Consider the following 12960-nt stretch of genomic DNA (forward strand, 5'->3'; position numbering starts at 1 on the left):
GAGACAAGCGTCAAGAGTGAGTCTTAGACGGATGTAACAGAGGGAATCTGGTCATTTTTTAAAAAGAAAACATTGTTCAGACTTAAATATAAATAAAATGGAAATAATGTAAGTTATTTATTCTTTCTCTGTGGACCGGTACCAAATGGCCCACGGACCGCTCTCGGTCCGTGGCCCCGGGGGTTGGGGACCACACATCTAAATGACACAACTGAATCTGTGAAGCTATAAGACAACCTCCAGCTATGATCAAATTGGAATTGAGGGAGAGGGACTAAATGTTATGTTAAGAGTTGAAGAATAAAAATAAGGGAGAAAATCTATCAGATTAGCTAGTTCACATAGTCGTATGAGGCCTGATATCAACATTGGTAGATTGGTGTCTGACAATAACACAAAGTGGTTCATTCAGTGCATTCTATTCAGCATCACCATTGAAATCTAGTGCTGGCTGCACAGAATTCCTGGTCTGACTTGGGACGGTTATCTACAGAAGCCCCTCGTGGGCAAAGAGAAACAAAGGCATGAGTGGCATTTCCTTCAGGCTTCTTGGATTGCTAGCCACAAGCACCCAATGCACTTTTCCATCGGTGCATTTCCACTCTTCTTTCACAAAACTTAAGGATGTAGGGATAATGTCTGACACAAAAGGGCAGGAATACCTTTCAAGTTAGGATTCCACTTAGGGGCCTTCTATCTATAATGTTGAGGTCATAGCAAAGGCTGTCATTGCCTCTTAACTGTTGTAATTTATAGCAGAATTCTGAGACCTCAGAGGAGGAAGTGCAGTATGGTGAACAGAAAAAATAATACAAAACTCCATAAATGAAATCCCCTTTTGCTTTATAAATCAGCCAAGAGTGACTTGTGAACCAGTAGCAGAGATCAAAAGACAGCACATAGAATTTTCCAGAAAGAGTGCTGTGGCAGAATATTTTAGCATTTCAAATACTAAAACAGACAGAAGGAATTCAGAAAAATAATGTGCAAAATACTGTGGGTTTTAGTTAGCAAGACTGATTTGCTTTCTCCAGCACTAAAATTAAATGTGACTATCTTCAATGCTAACAACAGTGGAGCTTAGCTGTATGGCTCATATTTATGACAATTTTAGGACATTAAAAAGCTTTCACTATTTTTACTGTTACAGGAGATTCAAAAATTTGAACACTGAAGTAGGTGTACTGAAAAATCATGCCACATTTGACAGAATCGCTTCTTATGACAATATTCAATTGGGACCTCTGACACTTGAAAGATTTCATAAATGTAAAGCATTTAGTTTAAATGGACACAGGCACATACCAGACTGTCTTTAATATAATATGAAGAGGTAAGGTCAACTCCAAAGGGTTTCCTGTCTCCTGTACGGTTTGCCATTAGAGAATGAAGGCAAACCTCAGTGCCTACACACAGGAATCTTCTTTACCCTCCTTTGTTGTGGTTGTGAGGCCTATTCTGGTGATTTTTTAAATTATTTTTTTAGATTTTTATTTATTCATTTTTAGAGAGAGAGAGTAAAGAGAAAGAGAGAAGAGGGGAAAGAGCAGGAAGCATCAACTTCCATATGTGCCTTGACCAGGCAAGCCCAGGGGTTTGAACTGGCAACCTCAGCGTTTCCAGGTCAAACCTTTATCCACTGCGCCACCACAGGTCAGGCATATCCTAGTGATTTTCCAAGCTGCCTGCTATATACCTGGGAAAATAAAATGTGCACGGCATGTTTGCCTTTAGCTTGTCCTCACCCGTGGGATGTATCTGGAGTCATTAATTGTTGGACTCCAAACTTCTGTTCTCTCTGTACTCCTTAGGAAGTTTGGTGTTAATCACAACAAAGTTATTCTTTCCAGGAAAGATGCTGGCAGGCCTCCTCAAGACATTAAGCTTAATCTGAATCTGAAGGTTGACTTTCAAATTTGATTTAATTCATCTGATATTTTAAAAAGCTGTTAATATTGCCAAAATATAGGTAACCTTTTTAAGGTTCTTTCAGGAAGTTTCATTGATTTGAAAAAACATTCAATGTAGGAATCTTGTATTCTCTGAAACTGGGAGATCTTTCCTGAAACTATGTAATAAAATAATTTTAGAGCTAGAAAAGATCTCCAACTACTCTAACACAAGTTTATTTTATCAGATAAAAAAATTTTCGTAGTGTGATATTTTTCAACACATGACTTTTTCGGTGGACTCAACACACACCAGAGCCCTGCTACAGCAAATGGCAATCGTTGGGATCAGCCCCCACACATGAGCTTGTTGGCTGTAGTCGCGGTCAGTCCCCACAGCCAGTGAGCTTGAGGCTCAGCTTCACTCACTGACATACCAACAGTAATCAAGGCTCAACAACAACAGGAAGGCACACACAACTCACACAAGGGACATCCCTGGAACACCTGGCTCAAATGAGCAGACAAACTGTGCCAATAACCCCAGAGGACACCTACTATATAAGGTGACCCAGCCAAGACTGGGAAATGTAACAGATCTACCTATATGTAGAAACAATCTCAGTGAGTCAGCAAAAATGAGGAAACAAAGAAACATGTCCCAAGTGAAAGAAAAGAACAAAACTCCAGAAAAAGAACTAAACAAAATGGAGACAGGCATTTACCAGTTACTGAGTTCAGAAACCGGGTTATAAGAGTGCTTAATGAACTAGGAGAAGAATAGACAAAATCGGTGAGAACTTGCACAAAGAGATAGAAACCACAAGACAAGAACCAGTCAGAGCACATAACAGAAATGAAGAATACATTACATGTAATCAACAAATTAGATGAAGCAGAGAATCAAACCAGTGATTTGGAAAACAAGGTAGCAGAAAATACCCAATTAGAACAGCAAAAAAATGAATGAATGAATGAATGAATAAATAAATAAATAATAGATTTTTTAAATGAGGATAGCTTAAGGGACCTCTGGGACAACATCAAGGTTAACACTATTCACATAATAGGCATATGCTGCCTATGAGTCCTACTTCAGATGTAAATACATACAGAGACCAAAAGTAAAAGAATAAAAAAGTATTATTTCATAAAAATGGAAATAAAATATAGCTGGGTGGCAATATTTATATCAGACAAAATAGACTTTAAAACAAAGACATAGAAAGACCCAACAATTTTACTTCTGAATATTTACTGAAGATACTCAAAGCACTAATTTGAAAAGACATATGCATCCCTGTGTTCATTGCAGCATTTTTCACATAACCAAGATATGGAAGTAATATAAGTGTCCACTGATGAAAAAAAATGAATAAAGACAATGTGAAACATATATACAATGGAATATTACCCAGCCAGAAAGAAAAGAGAGAAATCTTGCCATTGTGACCAGAAGGGACCTAGAAGGTATTATACTGAGTGAAATAAGCATACAGAGAAAGACAAATAACATATGATTTCACATATATGTGGAATCCAAAATTGTTACAGTGATGTAAAGTATATCATAGGGAATCTAGTCAATAATATTGTAATAATTATGTATGGTGTCAAGGGTACTAGAATGATAGGGGAGAATCACTTCATAACTTATATAAATGTATAACCACTATGTTGTATATCTAAAACTAATATTATATGTCAACTGTAATGGAAAAATTCTTTTTAATTAAAAAATATTGCTTTTTTGGATAAAGTAATATAAGCCTATAAGTCAAATGTCAAAAGGGACAAAACATTGGGCTATGGAAAATAAATACTTCCTATTTTTTTTTTCTTTTTTCTTTATTCATTTTTAGAGAGGAGAGAGAGAGGGAGAGAGAAGGGGAGAGGAGCTGGAAGCATCAACTCCCATATGTGCCTTGACCAGGCAAGCCCAGGGTTTTGAACCAGCGACCTCAGCATTTCCAGGTCGACGCGTTATCCACTGCACCACCACAGGTCAGGCAATACTTCCTATTTTTAATCACCCAGTTAACATCTCTGGAGGGAAACACTGTTACTAAAGTCATGATTTTTTCAGATATATTTTATGCACACTATTATATACTTTCAGCAAGAGTTTCAGAACTGGCAAGGCCAGAGAAGTCATAAATTAATCAGATTTGATCATTATCATAAAGTAATAATAGACATTTAATTCCAATCTCAGCTCTGTCACTTATTATCTTGGGCAACATTTTTCCTCATTTTCCTCATTTATATGATGAAACTAAAGAACCCTAACAGGCAGAATTGTCATGATTAAGTGAAGGATCATACCAAAGTTCCAATACAACCCGTGATTTTGACTATGAGAAAATTTAATATTTTATTCTATCAACTTACATTCCAAATACAGAAGGTAAACTCTTTTAATTTTTTTGTACTTTTTTATTTTAGAGAGAGAGGAAGGGAGAGGAAAACAGAGACAAAGAGAAACATTGATTTGTTGTTCCACTTATTTATTCATTTATTCGTTGATTCTCGTATGTGTCCTAAAAGGGATTGAATCCACAACCTTGGTGTACTGGGTTGATGTTATAACCAACTGAGCTACATGGTCAGGGCAAGGCTAAATTCTTATCAAGGTAGGAATGAAGGTGTCTATAGGATATGTTTGTGTTATGTTGTCTGTTTTTATAGCACTATTATTCTACTTTTCCTTCTCTTGATGAAGTTAACTGGTTCTTCCTTAATCACACTCATTTCATTATTAGTTTAGTTGTCTTTAATGATCTCCAAAGCATCTGCCTCCTCAAATGTACTGCTTACAAGGACAGTATGCAGAAACTATTATTGAGAGACTAAGGAAAGAGGGGATTTATTATTTAATAAATACTGATGTTGCAACTAAAATGTTCCAGGCACTTTGCTAGATGACACAGACTAGGCAAAAACACAATGGAGAAAATGATGCTAAGGATTGCTTTACTTAAGACTAGTGATATCGAAGGACTGCTGGGTTTTCTGAGACCTAGAAAACCATTAGTCTCACTCAAATTTAAAATCTCAGTTATAAGGTTTTTTTAAAAAAAATCCAGCCAAACTATTTAAACAATTAAAGGAGCTTAATGGCTCATATGACTGAGAACTCTAAAAACTGGGCCAGCTTTAAAACACCGTTTGTTTCATAATGTCAACAAAGACATTTTTCTTTTCTTTTTTTTTAAATTTTTTTAGACTTTATTTATTCATTTTAGAGAGAAGAGAGAGAGAAAGAGAAGAGGTGGAGGAGCAGGAAGGATCAGCTTCCAAAATGTACCATGACCAGGCAAGCCCAGGGTTTCAAACCAGCAACCTCAGAGTTCCAGGTTGACAATTTATCCACTGTGACACCATGGGTCAGGCAAATTTTTTTAAGTCTTAATCTTTTTTTTTTTTTTTTTTAATTACAGTTGACATAATTTTTTTTTTTTTTTTAGGTGAGAGGAGGGGAGATAGTGATATGGACTCCGGCATGTGCTCTGACCAGGATCTACACAACAACCCCATCTGGGGCCTGATGTTCAAGTACCAAGCTATTTTCAGTGCCTGAGGCTGATGCACTTGAACCAACCAAGCTACTTTCAGTGCCCAGGGCCATGCTTGAACCAGTCAAGCCACTGGCTGCAAGAAGTAAAGAGGGAGCAAAGGAGAATTGGGAGGAGGAGAAGTAGATGATCACTCCTCCTGTGTGCCTGACAGGGAATCAAACCTGGGACATCCATATGTTAGGCTGACACTCTATCCACTGAGCCACCATGCAGAGACATAATATTATATTAGTTTCAGGTGTACAACACAGTGATTATACATTATATAACTTACTAAGTGATCATCCTGATAAATCTCATACTATCTGACACCATAAATAGTTATTAGAATATTATTGACTATTTTCTCTATAGTGCACTTTACATCTATCCCAGTGACTATTCTGTACAATTTGTACTTCTTAATCCCTTCACCTTTTCACCCATCTGTCAACTATCAAAATTTTGTCTGTATCTATGAGTCTGTTTCCGTTGTTTGTTTATTTTTGTTTCTTTTCACCTTCATGTATTGATAGATATGTATTTGATAAATATGTATTTATTGCCATTTTATTATTTATATTTTTATCTTTATTTTTTTTCTTTTTCTTACAAAAGACCCTTTAACATTTCATATAATACTGGTTTGGGCCTGACCAGTGGTGGTGAAGTGGATGAGCAACAGCCCAGAACGCTGAAAGACCCAGGTTGAAACCCCAAGGTTGTCAGCCAGAACCTAGGCTAACCAAATTGAGCATGGGGTCACCAGCTTGAGAGCAGGAACATCAACATGATCCCAAGGTCACTGGCTTGAAGCCCAAGGTCACTGACTTGAGCAAGGAGTCACTGGTTCATCTTGATCCCCCTGGTCAAAGCACATATGAGAAGCAATCAATAAAGAATTAAAGTGAAACAAATACAATTGATGTTTCTCATCTCTCCTCTCTCCTATCCCTTCCTGTCTCTCTCTCTAAAAAAACAAAGCAAACAACAAAAAACCCCCACGTTGTTTGGTGGTAGTGAACTCCTTTACCTTTTTCTTATCTGGGAAGCTCTTTATATGACCTTTGATTTTAAGTGATAGCTTTGCTGGGTAGAGTAATCTTGGCTGTAGGTCCTTGGTTTTTATCACTTTAAATATTTCTTGCCATTCCCTTCTGCTCTGCAAAGTTTCTATTGAGAAATCAACTGAAAATCTTATGGAAATTCCTTTGTAGGTAACTAATTGCTTTTCTCTTGCTACTTATAAGATTCTTTTTTTGTTATTAACCTTTTGCATTTTAATTATGATGTGTCTTGGTGTGGGCCTCTTTGGGTTCATCTTATTTGGGAATCTCTGTGCTTCTTGGACTTTCCTTCACCAGGTAAAAGAAGTTTTCTATCATTATGTTTTCAAATGGGTTTTCAATTTCTTGTTCTCTCTCTTCTTCCAGCAGCCCATGTGCAAATGTTGGTGTATACCTGAAGTTGTCCTAAAGGCTCCTTACATTTTCTTCATTTTATAAGAGTCTTTTTTCTTTTTGCTATTATGATTGGGTGTTTTTTGCTTCTTTATATTCCAAATTGCTAATTTGATTCTCGGCTTGATCTACTCTATTATTGATTCCTTGTAAATTATTCTTCATTTCAGTAATTCTTCACTTCCGACTGGTTCTTTTTTATTATTTCTATGCCCTCTTTTATGCCTATTATTTCTTTATTGAAGTTCTCACTAAGTTCCTTGAGCATCCTTATAATCAGTGTTTAGAACTCTATATTTGTTAGTTTGCTTACCTTCATTTTATTTAGCTTTTTTTTCTGAAGATTTCTGCTGTTTTTTTTATTTCTTTGTCTCTGCTTTTGAGCTGCTTCCCTATGTTTGTTTCTATGTATTAGGTAGAGTTGCTATGTCTCCCAAACTTGGTAATAGCCTTGTGTAATAGGGCCGAGTGATACAACCTCCCCAGTCACCCACACTGGGTGCTCTAGGTGTGCTACTGTGTGGACTGTGTGCACTGTCCTGTTGTAGTTGAGCACTCTGATTGCTGTTGGCATCACTGGGAGGAATTGACCACTAGCATGATCAACTTTGAGGACTGGCTGTGACTATAGTACAGGAGTTGTTGTGTAGGAGTCAGCCCAACAGAGCAAGACTTGCTTCAGTGGGACTTTGGTGCTCACCAAGTCCACCCTTTGAGTGTTGCTCATGGAGATGATAAGATTATAATAGGCATGGTCTGAAGCTGTCCACCAGGTATGCTGGCTCTGGGACCTCCCAAGAGGTACAAGGTCAGCTACTGCCTGTGCCCTGCCTGGGGCAACAAGGCACAAGTTACAGAGTGATATGAAGATGGCTGCTATTTGTACTGGGCTTACAGGTACCCAAGAGAGGCGCAGCTGTGAACCAAGGTTGGCTGTAACTAGTGCCTGGCCTGCGGCCACTTAGCAAGAGATGTAGGGAAACAGAGGTCATATACTGCTTGTTTGAGAGATTTTAGGAAATCTGAAGCATGAACCAAGACAGATCATTTGTATAAAAAAGACACTGAAAATGGCTCAGGTGGGCCTGCAAGTTGGGTGGCATGGGTCTCAGGTAATCACCTGGGCAGGGCAAATAGTGTCAAGTTGATGAATATTCAAATATGATTCCTCCCTGTTGGATCTATGGGGGAGGGCTCTCCGATAAAGAACAATGGCCTCTGCCAGCACTTTTGGTTGGCAGAAAGCTCCCCCCCACCACTCCCAGCTCTGTACATTACTCTATAACTTGTTCCAGGTGGCCTCAGTCAGGGCACAAGCAATGATTGACGTTGCACCTTCCAGGAGGTCCCAGAACCAGTGCACCTGATGGACAGCTTCAGATAATCCAGTTCCTCCCCAAATGTCCTTGGTTTTTTTCAAGCTGCTGATCCAGTGCTGGCAGTCAGAGGGAGTGAGTCCAAGTAAGTCTACCTGTGGACCCTTTTAAAGGAGCTGCCTAAGACTCCCGCAACTGGCTGTTTTGCTCAGCCACAATACCCATTGGTTTTCACAGACAGAAGTTATGAGACTTCTCTTCCTGCCTCTGGAACCCTAGGCTGGGAGGCCAGGTATGAGGCTGAGACCTGTTGCTCCTCAGGAGAAACCTCTGCAGCTGAGATATACCTCCCAATTTTTAATTTTATGTATTGATTTTAGAGAGAAAAGAAAGGGAGAGAGAAAGGGAGGAGGAGTATGAAGCATCAACTCATAGTAGTTGCTTCTCAGATGTGCCTTGTCCCGGCAAGCTCAGGGTTTTGAACCAGCAGCCTCCGCATTCCAGGTTGACATTTTATCCACTGTGCCTCCATGGGTCAGGCCCTCCTGATTTTAAACCACTACACATAAGTGAAGAACCAGCCTGGTCCATGTCTCTGCACCTCCTACCAGCCTCAATGTGGCTTGTTATTTAAATCCCTATGTGAAGCCAGTAGCCAGGGCCACCATTACAGCAGCCTGGCCCATGCATTGGATTCAGACAGTCGGTAAAGAAACTACAGAGCCAAAAACTGGTGGGCCATGTAAAGCCAGAAGCCATGGCCAGACCCAGCATCAAAGCAGCCTTCTGGCCTATGCAGGTTCACATTGGATTCGGACAGTCGGTAAAGAAACCATGGAGCCAAGAACTGGTGGGCCATAGTCTTTAATCCTAGCTTGCACCCGGCGGGCAAGTAAAAATACACACTGGGCTCCAAAACCCAGTCACATTCAGTGCTCACAAAGCTACTGACTTATCCAAGTTTCCTAGAATCAAACGTGTCTACCTCATCAGCCTCATTCTCCTTTGTTCCCCATCTCCTTCTCTCTGCACAAACTCTGCACTAACTGGCTTCTCTTTCAGCATTCCGCCATCTTGGTTGCCTCTCCTTGCCTCCACATGGCCTTTATCTGCTCTCCTTTCTCTGCTCTCCTCTCTAATGCTAATCTCAGGAACTGAGAGAGAGCAAGCTCCAGGTCTGCCCCACTTTATAGTGTAGAAATCAAAACCTTTAATCCAATATACAAACAAGGAAGTCTCTGATACAAAGTCACTCATCTGGGGCATAATGGGATTCCTCATGAGAAGGCACCACCCTAAATCAAAAAGGGTGGGAAAGGCTTAGTCTTAAAACTAAGCCTTAGGCTATAATGATCCTGCCTGCTTACAGCCTGTCCCCAGCACACATTAATATAATGATGACCATCCCAAGCAAAAAGGGCAACCAATATCATCACCTGGGCAACGGGCCTCCACGTGGGCAGTGCCATCAACAAAGTGACATAATATACTTCATCTGCCCAACACATGTTTACCTATGCCGCCATCTTGACTGGAGGTCTCTGCATGTCTATTCTATGGCACTCTTTCAAGCTGCCTCCATATGCAAGGTTTTTACTTTGGGTTCTCTGATACATTTGATTTACACGTCTGGCTCTTATATTTGGATAATTCTCAAACCAAATTACCGTGACTTTGCGAATTCAATTTCCATCACCCATCTATGATTCTGAGCCCTAGTTCAAAATTCTCAAATGAAATCATTTAAGTGGCTTGGCCTAACCTATAGATTGACTCTCACAGTGGGTCTCTACATACTAATCCTTCTTATCTATAGCCAGAGTGGTAGGGTCACCGATGTACTCATGGAAGACTAGGCCCATCTATTCAGCAGGGTCTGTGAGTGGGAACAAGTTCTTTTGGAAGAGGATGTGGGAAGAAACGCAATTATATACATCTCTTTCAGAAGAAAACAATCTTTGACCCCAGTAGAATTTTTTTCAATAAAACCACATTTCACTCTTAAGTAAATTCCCCATTCTTACCTCCTAATTTCCCAGAAGGTGTTAGAAATTCCCATTCCCCTCTCACTCATCCCCAGACTAACTGCAGATGTGTTCAATAGAAAAGGGGAAGGTTTTCAGTTCTCAGCAGAACCTGTGACTCTAAGAGTAGCACAACCAAACCTCTACTGGAGCAAAAGAGAGACACAGAAAGCCAGAATCAGAAGTGTTTTTCTTCACTCTCTTATAATGCATGCAGGCTTACTTTGACCCAAATAACCATCTGACTGGTTACTATTTTAAATGTGAAAGAAGTAGAGAAAGGACTGTCAGTAGCCCCCATAAACCTGGAACGGATTTGGCTGATGGCCCAAAACTGAAGACATGGAAATCACACCAAATACTTTACTCTTTCTTTCTTTCTTTCTTTCTTTCTTTCTTTCTTTCTTTCTTTCTTTCTTTCTTTCTTTCTTTCTTTCCTTCCTTCCTTCCTTCCTTCCTTCCTTCCTTCCTTCCTTCCTTCCTTCTTTCTTTCTTTCTTTCTTTCTTTCTTTCTTTCTTTCTTTCTTTCTTTCTTTCTTTCCCTCTTTCTCTCTTTTTTTTTTTCTTTCTTTCTTTCTTTCTTTTCTCTTTCTTTCTTTCTTTCCGTCTAAATTTGGAACACTTCACAAAGGTGCATGTCATCCTTGTACAGGAGCCATGTTAATCTCCTCAGTATCTGCCCAATTTTAGTGTCTGTGCTGTGGAATCGAGCACTTTCCAAATGTTTTCTTGGTGGTTCTAATACTGGAATCAAGAATCCTTTGCCTAGACTAGTCCAAGACAGCAAAAATAACAAAATAAAAATAATGTTGAGCTAAAGATAAATACAAGAAACAGAAAAAAAACGCTTTTCAAAATATGTCATTGACCTGTGGCTAATTTCGATTTCAGTTAAAAAACAAAACAAAACAAACAAAAGAAAAACAAAGCTCAGTGATGGTTAAAATTGAACAATAGTTAAAAGAAAGAAGAACTTAAGACAGAAAGGCAGACTTTTTTAAATCAACGTTTCAGCAGCAACTCCTGCCAGGCCTTCCCATTTCTCAATAGCTTTGATTTGTGGAAATAATGGTTATGCAATTTCCACACATTGTGCTCCAATCACAGCATGCCGGCAACAGTAAAAAGAAACAACTAAACACACTTGAAGCTGGAGATTTTGATAAGCTTTTCTTTTTTATTTCACAGAGGTTTTTAACTAGATAATCTAAGGCAACTGACGACATAGTCCTCTTGAACTCTAAACGAATACACGTGAGTGCAGAAAATGTCTCCTGTTTGTACATGTGTCTATGGCAGCAGCGCTGCTTAATCTAGTTGTGAAAAAATTAACCAAAAAGAAACTATTGGACTATGAGAATTCCACAGTTGACAGATTGTTGGTCTTTCTCTTAAAAAAAAAAAAAAGAAAGAAAAAGACTGCGCCATCTGTTTACAAAAGATGAGATAACTCGGAGAAAATTATTTCCCTTAGGGCACAATGCTAGAGCCATTCAGAGAGAGGTTGCCAGCATTCTCAGGGAGGATTTGGTATAAGGATCGAGCCAGCATCAGGTCTGCACAGTCGTTGGCCAAGAAAAACAAAGATGATTTCCTCTGGTCCCTATTTTAGTTTTACTCTTTGAACTTCTTATTTATTATTGTTGTTTTTATTTTTTATGGGGCACAGATTGTTCCAGGAATAATCTTGGTTGCCTTTTTTGAAGTCTTTTTTCTTTTTTTTTTTTTTTAAGACCGTTTTGTAAAGTGCTCCACTTCCACCACCTGTCACTACTCGGGGGGCTGCGACTTGGACAACACTCCTCAGTTCTGAGTTCAGCTGCAGATCGGATGGTGAAAGGCAGCGGCAGGAGGAGGGAGAGGTGCAGATTTGGAGGTAGGTGGCCATACAGTATTTCAAAATAAAATCTCAAGCTGCAAATCAGTGATTAATTCTCACACACCCTGTGTTCTTGGAGAGAGAAAACTAATCTATCAAATTTAATTCTCTCAGCAGAATTTCCTCCTTTACATATAAAATCCTGGGAATTTCACCTCCCCACCCCATCATTTTTATGTGATTAATGTGTTGGTCACTTGTCACTAGATGGCATCATGAAGTGTTACTCGACAGCAATAACTATTAAATTGGCAAGGTTACAGCTTGGGCCATTTTTTCAGTATTTTCTCCTTTGGTGTACATCTAAGTCAGATGCTGGGTATTCCATCTGTATTTGTCTTATGGGTTTGGCTTTGTAAAATGTGTATATTCTTTGAGATTCATTTTCCTCAATATATCTTGATAATATTTGACCCAGTAATTATTAATTTTAAATAATTAGCTCTTCCTCTAAATTTTCTTCTAGGTTACATACAGAAATATTTACTTATAGAGACTTTGCAAAAAATAAGGTAAAGTTCAACACATCCAAACATGTAGGCTCTTTACCCAAACATGTAGGTAGAAAGAAATATTGGTATGAAAACTTATTTTGTCTAAGCATGGACAGTTGAAATTGATAAGCCATGCTGATGGAATAATATAAAAATGATAAAAAAAAATGATCAGCTGATGCTTTCATAAGCCTTCAAAATTTATTTTAAAATATAACAGCAAAAAGTACTGAAAACTGATGTAAATATGAGTTAATGATCAGTCTTGTACTCTCCAGGATGTACACTCTCCAGGTGATTATGACTTTTTATTTGTTGTATTTCTAAAGATTTTGTTTATT

The 12960-nt window shown here is 38.7% G+C and overlaps 1 protein-coding gene and 1 non-coding gene across 3 annotated transcripts in view; one reads left to right on the forward strand and one right to left on the reverse strand.

The window, feature by feature from the left end:
* Positions 1-12960, forward strand: part of SLC39A10 (solute carrier family 39 member 10) — a 191813-nt gene that overhangs the window by 43360 nt on the left and 135493 nt on the right. For both annotated transcript variants that reach the window (XM_066345181.1, XM_066345182.1), the window contains exon 2: positions 11980-12122. The gene's annotated coding sequence lies outside the window, so the exon portion shown is untranslated. The remainder of the gene's footprint in view (positions 1-11979; positions 12123-12960) is intronic.
* LOC136379219 (U6 spliceosomal RNA) lies at positions 10854-10960 on the reverse strand. The gene has a single exon (XR_010746711.1). It is a non-coding gene; the product is annotated as a U6 spliceosomal RNA (small nuclear RNA).

The sequence above is a fragment of the Saccopteryx leptura genome, chromosome 7, assembly GCF_036850995.1.
Source record: "Saccopteryx leptura isolate mSacLep1 chromosome 7, mSacLep1_pri_phased_curated, whole genome shotgun sequence".
Taxonomy (NCBI): Eukaryota; Metazoa; Chordata; class Mammalia; order Chiroptera; family Emballonuridae; genus Saccopteryx; species Saccopteryx leptura.